The 13,038-nt window shown below is 37.2% G+C and overlaps 1 protein-coding gene across 4 annotated transcripts in view; it reads left to right on the forward strand.

Moving 5' to 3' along the window:
• Positions 1-13,038, forward strand: part of LOC129774856 (probable nuclear hormone receptor HR3) — a 465,935-nt gene that overhangs the window by 131,371 nt on the left and 321,526 nt on the right. The window contains exon 1 of one of the 4 annotated variants that reach the window (XM_055778883.1): positions 1,743-2,055. The exons of the other annotated variants lie outside the window; for them this stretch is intronic. The gene's annotated coding sequence lies outside the window, so the exon portion shown is untranslated. Of the gene's footprint in view, positions 1-1,742; positions 2,056-13,038 lie in introns of those variants that run through there. 4 annotated transcript variants of the gene reach the window in all.

Consider the following 13,038-nt stretch of genomic DNA (forward strand, 5'->3'; position numbering starts at 1 on the left):
GTGGGTTATATCTTTGATATAACCGCAAGGTTGGCGAGGGACTACCGTACTCTTAGTAAGCATTTGTATGGTATTCATTAAACTATCGATTGAATGAAACAATTTTCGAATTCAATTGAATTCAACATTTTTGCTTTGTAAGTAAAAAGTTCGAACAATTGCCATGTAAGATCAATTCATGTATTATAGATTATGTTCTTCGTTACAAGTAAATTTGATGAACTTCCTTTTACGTTTGATATGATGCCTAGAACTACCGAAATATGTGAACGGAAGAATTATCCCACAATCATTGTATTTTATATTCCTCGAACCGCGAAAGTTCATTCACCTCTAGTATCTGAAAGTACGATTTTCCCAGGCTTCTCAGTTTAGAAGTACGTTTTAGGGAAACATATTGAAACACATTTTTGTGGGAACAAAGAATACCCCCGACTTATATGTATTGGCAAAGCGGATTCCCCAAGTACATTGATTTTGAAGTCCGTGTTAGGGAAACCGTAAATCGGTTTCGGTTTCATTCACTCAATAAAATTCTTAAAAAATGTGATTTTGTTTTTTTTTTGCTTACGTGTCCCGTTTTTAGCTCGGAACTACTTGGTCAGTCTAGATATTATTGTATGAAAAACTCCAAAAAATATTTTTTCTTTAACTTCATTCAGTTTTCATAGTCATTTTATTCATTCTCGGTCTGTCAGACCTATGCGCGAGTATAGGAAGGTTAAATGTGATTCCTGCTCTGGAATAAGAACCTGAATTAATATAGGATTGACAATTATATGAATAGTTTCGCTAGGAAATTGTTCAGAGTAGTTCTAATTCGCAATGCATTCTTCGAAACAACATTAATAGAAATCGAATCAAACACAGAGCATTTTCTTTGTTCGCCTTAACAACCACTACAACAAACAGTGTTCTGAACATACCAAACATCTATGTTGTGGGCCGACTAACTGTTTCACCTAGAACTAAACCAGTGTAAGCGGTGTTGTTTAGCGGTTTCATATTCAATCTGCTGCACCAAATCATCGTATCTCGAGCTGCACTTCAATCGACTGAGCTGATACTAGCTAATCTCTCGCTCGATTCGATCGTGGGGCCCTGCAATAAATAATATCGAAACTGAATGCATTCAATGGACGGAACGGAAAATAGAACCGCGGAGAAGCAAGAACCAATAGCAACGGAAAATTGCGTTTTCTCTGCGCTACCGCGTGGCCACATTACACAGAAGAGCGATCGCGAGAGCGCGTAAAGCTTTGAGCATAAAGCAGCATAAGAGCGTCAAGAGAGAGAGAGAGAGGGAGAGCAGCTTACCGGTGCACAACAACATTTGTGCGCTCGCACTGATTTTCTCAATACTGAATGGAAACTAAAGTGGGTGGTGAAGGAGGGTGTGGGCGCGCGGTTAGTGACTTTTCATCGAGTTTTGGTGTGTTGCGGAGAGCAGTGGCAGCACAGACAGAGAGTGTACAACTATGGGCTAGATGCACATTAATTGTATCTAGCCGTACGAAGAGAGAGCATACGAACCGAAAGGTAGGATAGGAGGCCCGCAAAAGAAAAAAACGACCGCGCAAAAGAGAGACCCAAAAAAGCGAACCACTCGCGGCCTATGCCACCACCGTTACCACCCACCCGCCTCCTCCACCTATGCTGCTGCTGCTGCTCGGCTTTTGAAGTTGCTGTGGGAATATTATGTTTTGTCTGTTTCTCTATGGCCAGTCTTTCGCCGTACTTTGTATTGAACGCATCTCTCGGGGGTTCGATATTGTTGCGTTGTTTTTTTACGTTCCGTTCGTCGGGGATTAGTTCATTGTTGTCTTTTTTTTCGACAACCGCGATCCCGACCGACATCCGTTATCGCAGGATACAGGTTCCGAACGCCCGGAATCGGATTCTTATTGACTAGTGCCTTTGGATTGAATGATCGATTTGTTAAACTTGCTGTATTGAAACAGCTGATGAGAAAAATCAGTTCATTTTATGAGAAGCAGTAACAACGTTCGCTATATGATTCGCTGAATGGTTCAGCCCGAATCTGCATGAGAATGTGTAAGTGTCGTTTCTCGAAAGCGCGCAGTGACAGTGATCGACCTTCTCCATCGTGTGCCCTGTGCCCTTCCCCCTTCCTAGGACCTCTATCTGCACCCGATCAGTAATCAACAAATGGAAGCAAAATCCACCAAAAGTGATTAGTGTTCAAAAAGTGAACTTACGTTGCATTTTTCGTAACACTTACGGGCCGAGTGCGTTTTTCATTTTCGCTACTGGTGATGCAAAAGTGGCTATTTTCTGAGGAAGACGAAAACTCCGGCGCGCTCGAGCGGCTGAAGCTGGCAACAACAATCAGAAACAAAAAAAAAGAAATCCCACTGGTGATCGGTCGAAGCCCCCATGGAAACCAACAAAACCAAAATCTCAACAAAAAAAAAGTTTGGAAGTTTCGGACGATCACCAGCGACGCGAAACGCTGGGGAGTGATGCGAGCACGGTCCACAGAAAGTTGGGCCTCTATGGTCCGGTGACGGTGTGTGTGTGTGCGGGACGGTGAAAAGTGAAGTGAAAGAAGCATTAAAAAAATTTCTCCTTACATAACATGAAACGGCGCGACGCGGCGCACGTTAAGTTAACACATCGAATCCGACTGTTCGTCTGCGCACCGCTGATTGTCACTCGCGGAAAGTGCGTGTGTGTGTGTGTTTGTGCACGCGTCGACGTCAGCTGGAGGTGGTGAAAACGCACGCGGGGACCAAGGAGTGTCTGTATGGATTTATAGAAATAGAAGATACAAATCTCAATGTGAGACAAATGGCAAACGAAAACGAAACGAAAGATGATTGAAGAAAAAAGGGATGAACTGAAACGAATGTGGGGGAAGTGGAGAAGGCTTTTTGGGGGAGCTTACGGAAAGAAACACGAAACTAGAGAAGGAAACGAGTAATAGTTGGATGAGAAAAGCAAAAGTTGAAGTTCAAATGTTACCGTGGGGCTGGGCGAGAATTCGAAAATAAACAATTAAAATTATGCGGTGGAAAATGTTGATTCGGATTATCTCCTATTAAGATGTGGAATGCTGTGGTGATATAAGACCGGAAGATGTTGAACTTTAGATGATGATTTTTATGAGTGGATTAGGATGAATATTAATGCATAGTCGTGAATATACTTATGATGAGTATTTTGCATCCTGGTTATGCATTGTTTTCTCGAGTTGATCACCAGATTAGAAAATGAAATATTCCAATATTAGGACGTTTATCACACTCATTTGTTTTTATGTTACGATTTATTCATCAATCTGGCTTTGCGTATTATGGACCGAAAGATCAATATGAAGGCACTTTCAGGCGTGGAAACTAAATATTATAGCTGACATAGCGTGATCAAAGATGATTCATCATCAATCCCGATCGTATAACCGTACGAATCAAACATCCCAACCACCTGACTCTCTCATCAGATCCTCTTTGTACGAATACTCAATATGAATAATTCGAGCGACTACTTCGAGGATCAATCGGGTGCTTTGTTTAATATATTCAGAAATGAATTTACTGCGAGTTAAATACATTTCGTACTATGAAACTTGCATTAAATCCACCATTTGAACATGGATTCATACCCTCATGCATCAAAACTCAAAAGCATTGGTCGCTAAGCTAGGCGATCTAACAATTATTACATTGAACTTCGTATTGGACTCTCTTCTGTAAAATCACATATTTTCAGAAAGATGACAGATATTGCTTAAAATCCTATTATACTCTTTGCTACGCTAATGTGTATGCTTTAGGGTGGCTGCGAAAATGGTCATGTCAAATTTCAAAAACCGACTATGTACATTTTGTTTATTGGCCCAAAAAATGCAAAATGTCTTCAAATTGCACGAAACGTCAAGATCTACTGTCATTTTGATTTTTTTTTTGACAAAAAGCGACTCTCTGTGACTCATTTTTCTTCGGAATTCAAGGTAAAACGTATGCTTTAGGTTAGGGGTTTTCAGATTTCTACCTACATTTTTTTAATCAATATAAGAAATCCTGTTTGCATTGACGTTACCTGACTGGGAACAGCTCTATTTCAAGTTGCACGTCGCAGTTACAGGACAACTGACCCGGAGTGAACAGGGATTACCATGATATGTTCAGTAAAATTAAATGAAAGAATTTTTTTTTTCTAAGGTGCTTGAAACTTGAAGTGGGAGAATTTGCTATAACTTCGCGGAGCGCCATTGAAAAAAAACCCGGTTTAGGGTGCAAATGAAAATGGGCATCTCGATTTTTCATACGGAACTTCAAGCGAAATGTTGATTGGCACGATAAAATACCATACGCAGAATATTAGCTCTGCTTCCGCTTTGACACATCAGGATTGTGATTAACATACAACAATATATTAAATAACCATGAGGATATTCGATGATCTTTGATGCCTGATGAAAACATGAATCTCTATCATTTCATGTCCTGCAGTTGAATAGAATTGAAAATGATTATCCAGACAGCTGAGCAATTCCAAGCCTCTGTTTTTTCTTCAGGCCCTTCAATAAACAACTTCAATAAAAAGTACTGTTTTAGTTATTTGACGAAATCTTCATAATTTTAGATTAGCTGACTCCGAATGTGACCTACGTATTGTCATAGGATATCGCATTTTCTGGCAATTTAGATTAATAACTATATGAATAAAATAAAATAGTTCAGTATTAGTCATGGTGTCGCGGGCCGCAAAAGAACTACGAAATTATTGGCAACAAGAACAAACATTAAAGAATTTTAATAATAAAACTATTTGATACAAATATTTGATAGCAATGACAAGGGCCGATAAATGAATGAGTGAGGAGCACAAACGTTTCGCGAAGCAATTTGAGTGGATTGTTAAATCAATTCTAAGCATCAACATGTATTGTTGATTGCTCGCTGTCTAGAGCTGAAATACTGATCTTTTTGAATATACAAGTAGTTTTTAAGTGTCTCTTAGCAAAATTTCATCTCCAACGATGAACGAAACATCTCAGGAGACCCAGAACGGCTACAGAAAATTCAAACCGAATCTATTGTGTGCAGGCGGGGGAGGTAAAAGTAATAGAATGGAATCAAATTTTCATCTTCTGTTTTCCACCGAATGACACAACTCTCGACGCTGAAAAATACTTGCTTTGAACCCGGAAACAAAAGTTGATATCACGAAAATTGAATGATCAATTGAAATCACAAATAAGTCAATAACGATTTATCAGTCATCCAGCTAGCGACCGGATGTCAACAAGGCTTCCCAAATGGTATTTCTCAAGGCCGAGTTGTTTGGTTTTTCAAATTGTTTTTTTTCCGTTGCTAGAGGCGAATGAACTGTGCAAGCTTTAAGCCTCTATAATTTTAAACAACATAACTACACCAATAAAAAAAATTCACTCCTAAATTCACAGAAGCTCCGTTCAGCCAAAAATAATAAAAATAGATTTTTAGAATGCATTGAAATTTATAAAACGGCAGCGGCCGTTTTCGCTGTTTTCTAGACGCAGCTGAAGATGGTTGATTAATGATTCATTTTTTTTTTCGCGAGAACAATACACACATTCAGAACGCATTCTATATTTGTTCCCCCACTACCGTTATCTATTTGATAACACATAAAATTGTATGTATTAGTTATGTTTTGTATTAGTATTAGATGTTAATGAAAATCGATTTTTAAATTATTTTTATTGAATTTTCATGAATATTCTCTTTCATATATAGAGGGGCTAGATGATCATACAACAGCGGGGCTAGTTGGGCATACGAATAGCCCCGTTGTAGAAATTGGTCGTTTGAGAGCAACGCATATAAAATTTTCTGATGTACCGCGTTTCATTACGCAAGCTATAAACAAATATAGAAAGCATATGCGTTGCTGCTAAACCCTGTGTTTTTGAAACGAAACTACCTGATACCAACCACCGCACAAACTACTTGCAATATAATTGTCATATTTGTATGTTTTGTCAAAACAAATGCAAGCAAGATTCCGAATTCTGATGCCAACTACATGGAAAAGTAGTTTTCAAATAGCAAAAAGATGAGAATTTGAAAATTTCATTAATTTGTTTTTTTTTTTACTTGACAACATGTTATTTGTTGTCTGTTTTTGTTTTGATTTGATCATTCAATTTTTTTTTTATCCCATTTATTTATTTATCGGGCTCATTAGCATTTTATCTGTAACAGAGCCGGGTTTTTGTCGTGTACATGTACATATGTTTATGTTTCTATAAATTGTAAATTACACAGTAGAAGTAGTAGCCATTTAGGCGTTAGGTTTTCTGTTCCATTACATTATGGTAAATTACACTGTAGTAGCCATTTAAGCGTAAGGGTATTCTATCTGTTCTTCCATTGTTCAGCAGACCGGACAGCGGAGACAGTTGATATTGATCATTGTTGGGTTATTTATAGAACAGCAGCCCGATGTTTCTTGCAGAGCAGAGCAGTTGTATGGATGAATCGATCTTTGTTCCACCGTGGATCGATCTCCATAGCTGATGATGGTTACGTGGACGTAATTATTCTATAACAACACAAAGATGGTCAATTGAGGGCCCTGAGTTTAAACTCACGATCGATCGCTTAGTAAGCGAACGCGTAACCAAGTGGCTACGAAGACCCCCTTTATTCAATTAATAATGAAGGAAAAACGATTATTGTTTCGTCAAAGAGAACATGCCTACTATATGATAGACATGCCCTATATATTGGCAAACTTACCTCGTGGTATAAAAGATAAATGTCAAATAAATGGTTCTCTGATTGTATTTCATTAAAAGGGTAAAAGGTTTACTTCACTGTGGTACATAACATGCTAACGCAAAACTTCGTACTACGAAGTTAACCTCGCCCTACCCTACGTTCTATTTTATTTTTCCCTTCTGCTTTGATTCTGCTCTACAATATGCATGTTTCCTTTGTGGCGGAAAAAAAAGTTCAACACAGTAGTAAAATAGAAATTGATGTTGACATGTATCGACAAATTTTGACTAAGATGCTTGAACCTGCTTGAAAGGTACTCATATTTATAGAAATTTGTGATTTCAATAGTTTGCTTTCGAAGCAGTTTTTATCAATTAAAACTAGTTGTTGGGTCAGTAGATACCCAACATTACTCACACACCTTTTATCTTTCAAACGAAGTGATTGTCATACAACTTTGTTCAACCGACAAAGAGGTATTAACGCTAAAAACATTGTTATTCAAATATAACGTTCTCGTTATAGAAATTTTTAAACTTACACCCCAGATTCAAATATGATTTGATGCGAAAATACAGAGGCACTTTTCACCAGACGGCATGCAAATAGACGCAGTACCCTCTCTGGACGAAATTTCACCATACTGTGCGTTATCTATCATTAATTCTTCCTTAGAATCGAACAAAACCGCTGTGTATGACATCAGCATTGAGAAAGTCTGCTGTCTGATAGTTGGAGCGAGACGACTTGAATGATGATGATGATGATGTTTTGAATTATAGATGCTTTCAAGTTCGTTAGTTCATTTGTCTCTAGCCTTGAAAAAGACTAATTTGAAAAAGTAGACTAAACTCTCGGCCTTGAGAAAAAATATTTCGAAGGATTTGTTGCCGTCCGGTCGTAAGCTAGATGACTGATGATTTGTGAATACTGTAATTTTAAATCACGAATGGTTTGTTGTCATTTCGAGCGACCGATTTACGCCCAAAACAAAGTTTAATCATAAGTAGACGAGGAAACATCCATTGAATACTCTCGATAGAATTATAGCCCAATAAGCTATCTGGCCAATTCGGAACTCTAATGTTTTGATTGGAATAGTTCTTATGTCAGAGAACATTATTTCGGATGCTTCGGTAGGTTTGATGAAAATATTGTTTCTTCTCGGGGAATTCTCCCTATACCGATGACGTGTCACTTCCACAAAGTCGTGATCTCATCGCAAACATGCCAGTAGCACTGACACCGATCTTGGTTCATCGAAGTTGAGCTTGCTTCAATCGGAACTGATTATGATAACGTCGTAAATAAATTTAACTATTCGTTGGAAATGAGAAGTCAACCTCTTTTCATATCTAAAAGAGTACTTCTGAGTATAATCGAATCGGTTCGATTTATGATGTTCCTAGGAATCAGGTTTTCCGCATCAGATAATCAATACATGTGAAATACGTGTTATTGTTTTGCAATCTCTGCAGTGTTTTGAAGCACTCTAAATTCGATTCCTATCCTCAGGCATGAGCTGACCCAAATTGATTTTAATTCATTAATTCAGAGCTATTACATTATTAGTGTTTTTGCATTGGTTAACCATTCGGGATGGCCCATAAGCTTCTGACATTTCCAAAAATAAACTAAACCTATCAATGACCTCGATTTATTGAAAGAATGTGTTCCATTGATACTTAGAATCTTTGCCAGCATAATAAGGGTAGGCTAGAAGACCTTTAAAGCTATCAACTTTATTTATTACTAGCTGACCCTGTAAACATTGTTTTACCATATTAATTATTTCTAGAGAAGATTTTGGATGGTTACAAAACTAACGAATAGGGGAAGGGTGGTAAGGACGGACACTGGGGTGCCAATGAATGTATGGGAAAAAATCGACCCTAAAATTTCAAAAAGTACAAAATGTTTACCACCTCGAAAAAACACCCTATGCCAAATATCAGCTCAATCGGACTTAAGGGAGAGTGGCGCAAAGCGGTCAAAATTTGAGTTTTTTGAAAATCGAAAAATCGGAAAGGAAATCGGGGTTTTCGAAAAAAAAAATTGATGCCAAATGTCTTAAAATTACACGAGATCTAGTGTCATCTGGAAAAAATTTTTTGTCAAAAAACGACACTCTGGGACTTAGTTTTTTTTTTCGGAGTATGAGATGAAACGTATGGTTTTAAGTGCCAATAAAGGGGGTCTCCGTAGCCACATTGGTTGCGCGTTCGCTTGGTAAGCGATCGATCGTGAGTTCAAAACTCAGGGCCCTCATTGACCATCTTTGTGTTGTTACAGAATAACTACGTCCACGCAACAATCATCAGCGAACAGAAAGAATACTCTTACGCCTAAATGGCTACTGTGTGAATGTACCATATGTAATGGTATAGAAGGAATACTGGCGAATGACAACTGTGTAATGTGCTAATTATAGATATGATAACCATGTGACATGTACACGATTAAAATTCGGCTCTGTTACAGCTAAAATGCTAATGAGCCTTAAATAAATAAATGGGATAAAAAAAAGTGCCAATAAAAACAATCATCTCGATTTTTCATTCGGAACTTGTTGCGAAATGTTGATTTGCACGATAATATACCCTATGCGAAATATTAGCTCATTCGAACTTTATTTATTAGTGTTGCAGACGTTAAAATATAAGTTTTTTGAAAACCAAAAAAAACACCGGAAATCGGGGTTTTCAAAAAAAAATTGATGCCAAATGTTTTAAAATTGCGTGACACATCGAGATTTACAGTTATCCAAAAAAAAAATTGTTAAAAATCAACATTTCAGACGGAAAAACGACCAAGCGCCACTCTCTCTTAAGTCCGATTGAGCTAATATTTGGCATAGGGTGTTTTTTTCGAGGTGGCAAACATTTTTTATGAGGTAATTTTCTCAATTTTTCATGACTAAAATAACTTCCGACATTCGAAATTACAAATTCGGATAACGTTTTAAAAACCGCTCTGCTGATTCGTCCATGGTATGTGGTTGCACTTGCAAACGTAGTTAGTGGGCATCTGTTAACCACTTGAGGCACAGAGTTTTAGAAAATAAAAATACTCATGTTGCACAAATTTTATACCATTCAAAATTGAAATAAACTGGTGTGGTTCTATTGATAAAGATATACAATGATGTAAAAATACAAAAATATATAAATATTTCAATTGTGTTATTTGTTATGAGGTGGGGCTCTAATAGTCCCACCGTGCAGCATGAGAAGAATGCTAAATGAGCATGCTCATGAATGGTATTTATTAAAACACATATTTTTACCAAAGCACATCGGTACTTTACATGCAGTACAAGACAGTACAGGATTGGAACGTATCGGTTGATGCTTTGAATATTTTCTTATAATTTCTAATGAAACCGTTAGTTTAGATTTATTTATTTCTACTGGTAGTGATTTGGATTTGGATCTATTTTTATTTATCAATGGTTGTGCAACAAATCCTTCAGCACATTGACCTTTGAATTTTTTAATGTTATATTTTTATCCAATTGTTTGTATAAAATATATCCGTTAACAACACTCGCGTCAAGCAAATAAAACAAAATACGACTGTAACTAGACATCAATTGATTGAATTTATCAATGCCATTCATATTATCATTATAATCCACAATCAATGAAGGAAAAGTAATGGGTATTCTCATTCCCTGACGATTTTTTCTCTGTACTATGGAGTATTGATCTGGATTGTGAAAATTTGATACAATGATAACTTCTTTATTGTCCACCCATTTAGTGGCATTTATTCCCGTACCACTTACTAATGATTAATTTTCTCCTCGATGTTTGATATTTTTTACTAAAGTTAGGCAATTTTTTTCTCGTTTTATTAATTACACCGCAAGCATTAATTTGTTTCGATTTCAAGTCCACTAATAAATTTATACTGGTAAAACAATTATCAAAATAAATAGTATGTTCTTTTTCAACCAAGTCTGAAGTAAGAGTAGTCACAATTTTCTCACCAATGTTTTTCGTTACTTTATTGTCAATTTATTTTTAGTGTATACATTAAATTTGTAGCAATAACCTGAATTATCTGCTGGAATCCATAACTTGTATCCTCTTTTGATTGGTTTACTAGGGATATATTGTTTCATTAAACTACGCCCCTTAAATTTAATCATCGATTCTTCGATCGCGAGATCTGGATTAAAATTCTTCTCGAAATTTTCTTGTATCTTTTTCAAAAATGGACGAAATTTATATAGTTTGTCATAATTGATGGTATCTCTCTTTGGAATCAACATATTATCATTTATATGAATGTGACTTAGAAGCCAACCGAAAACGATTTACAGTCATTTATTGACATATGTATTCATTGTGTAAATAAAGTATAGTGATCCAAGCGTCTCTATAACTGGGGAGTGGATTTATTGCCATTATAAAATTCATACCAATAAATGCGCGAATTTCTTGTTCATTAGTTGGAGTGTATCTATTATTTTGTTGTTTGCATATAAATTGGTTTGAAAAACGATGGAGTCAATAATTTCGTCAGTAATAAATTGACAGATCACGTCATCAAGGTGTTGGATCTTGCAGGTTTGCAATATCTTGAGTCGGCCCAACCTTTGAAGAAAATGATCCCGCTGGTGTTGTGTTTCCGTTATAACTCCATTTTGGAGACTTTTCGGCAAATGTTTTTCTATTGTGAAATGGTGCATTTTGTTCTATTTCACTACTTTCAGATTAATCTGAAGTAGAACGTAATCGAATTCGTTTTTTTCATTGGGGTAAGCAATTCTTCCTCGTCAGATTCAGAATCAATTATAGAATTATCATCTGAAGGTATTTCTTCAAAATCCAGGTTATTTGTTCATCTTGAATCAGAAGGGTAAAAAATACATATTTTAAAATTAAATTATAGTTTTCACTATAAACTTAAATAATAAATTAAAAACCTGCTTTTATTTCTTACTCGCTAGCTTGCATGGAGGGCTAAATAACGTCCCACCACACTTTCATCATTTACAAAAAAAAGGATAAAGCTTCTATTTTTCTTAAAAATAATTTTAGTTTCTTATATAGAAGTAATTTATAGTTAAAAAATTAAATTACTTTTAATATTTTTCTCACAAAATCACTAAATAAAGCTGCACTACTAAAATTTTTGGTTTCAGCACTTAATGAACTTGGTTATGATGATAAACTTTGCCAACGCAATCGAATATATTTCTGACATTTGCTAATGGTGTTGCCAACTAGTTTAAAGAAAAAGGTTCCGAAAAAAATTATGAGCGCGTAGCTATTCTAATATTAGGCTGTCAAAAAAGTCCTGCGGTATTTTTTTTGAATTTTCATTTGGTCATAAAATTAGTTACAATCATCTGTTTTAAGTCAAATATGCGCCGTTTTGTTCGATGACTTGTTCCCAACGAGATGCCAACTTCATAATACCCCTGTTATAGAAGCTCGCTTCCTTATTGGCAAAAAACTCGGATAGCCAATTTTCACAGGCCTCTTTTGTGGATAACTTCTGACTACCTAGCTCGTTTGCCATGGACAAAAACAGGTGGTAGTCACTTGGTGCAAGGTCCGGACTATACGGCCGAGCTCCCGGAGCTTCTGGCGCGTCACCAAATAAGTGTGTGGTCTGGCGTTGTCCTGATGGAAGACAATGCGGCCTCTGTTTATCAAAGATGGCCTCTTCTTCATGAGTGCTACGTTCAAGCGGTCCAGTTGTTGGCAGTATTGAGTGTTTGGCCAGCTCATAATAGATTATTCCTTGACAATCCCACCAAACACACAGCAGAACCTTCCTGGCCGTTAATGAGGGCTTGGCCACCGTCTGAGCCGCTTCAGCGGGCTTCGACCACGACCGTTTGCGCTTCACGTTGTCGTAAGTGACCCACTTTTCATCGCCAGTCACCATCCGCTTCAGAAACGGGTCGATTTTGTTGCGATTCAGCAGCGATTCACATGCGTCGATACGGTCAAAGATGTTTTTTTTGCGTCAACGTGTGTGGCACCCATACATCGAGCTTCTTTGTGAATCCAAGCTTCTTCAAATGGTTAATAACGGTTTGATGACTTATCCCCAGCTCTTGGCCGATGCTACGGCTGCTACTATGCCGGTCTTTCTCGGCTAATTCAGCGATTTTGTCGCAATTTTCGACGACAGGCCTTCCGGAGCGTGGCGCATCTTCGACGACCTCAACACCAGAACGAAAACGTTGAAACCATCGTTGTGCGGTGGAAATGGAAACTGTATCGGGTCCATAAACTGCACAAATTTTATTGGCAGCTTGAGATGCATTTTTGCCTTTGTCATAGTA

The sequence above is a fragment of the Toxorhynchites rutilus genome, chromosome 3 (genome assembly GCF_029784135.1).
Source record: "Toxorhynchites rutilus septentrionalis strain SRP chromosome 3, ASM2978413v1, whole genome shotgun sequence".
NCBI lineage: Eukaryota > Metazoa > Arthropoda > Insecta > Diptera > Culicidae > Toxorhynchites > Toxorhynchites rutilus.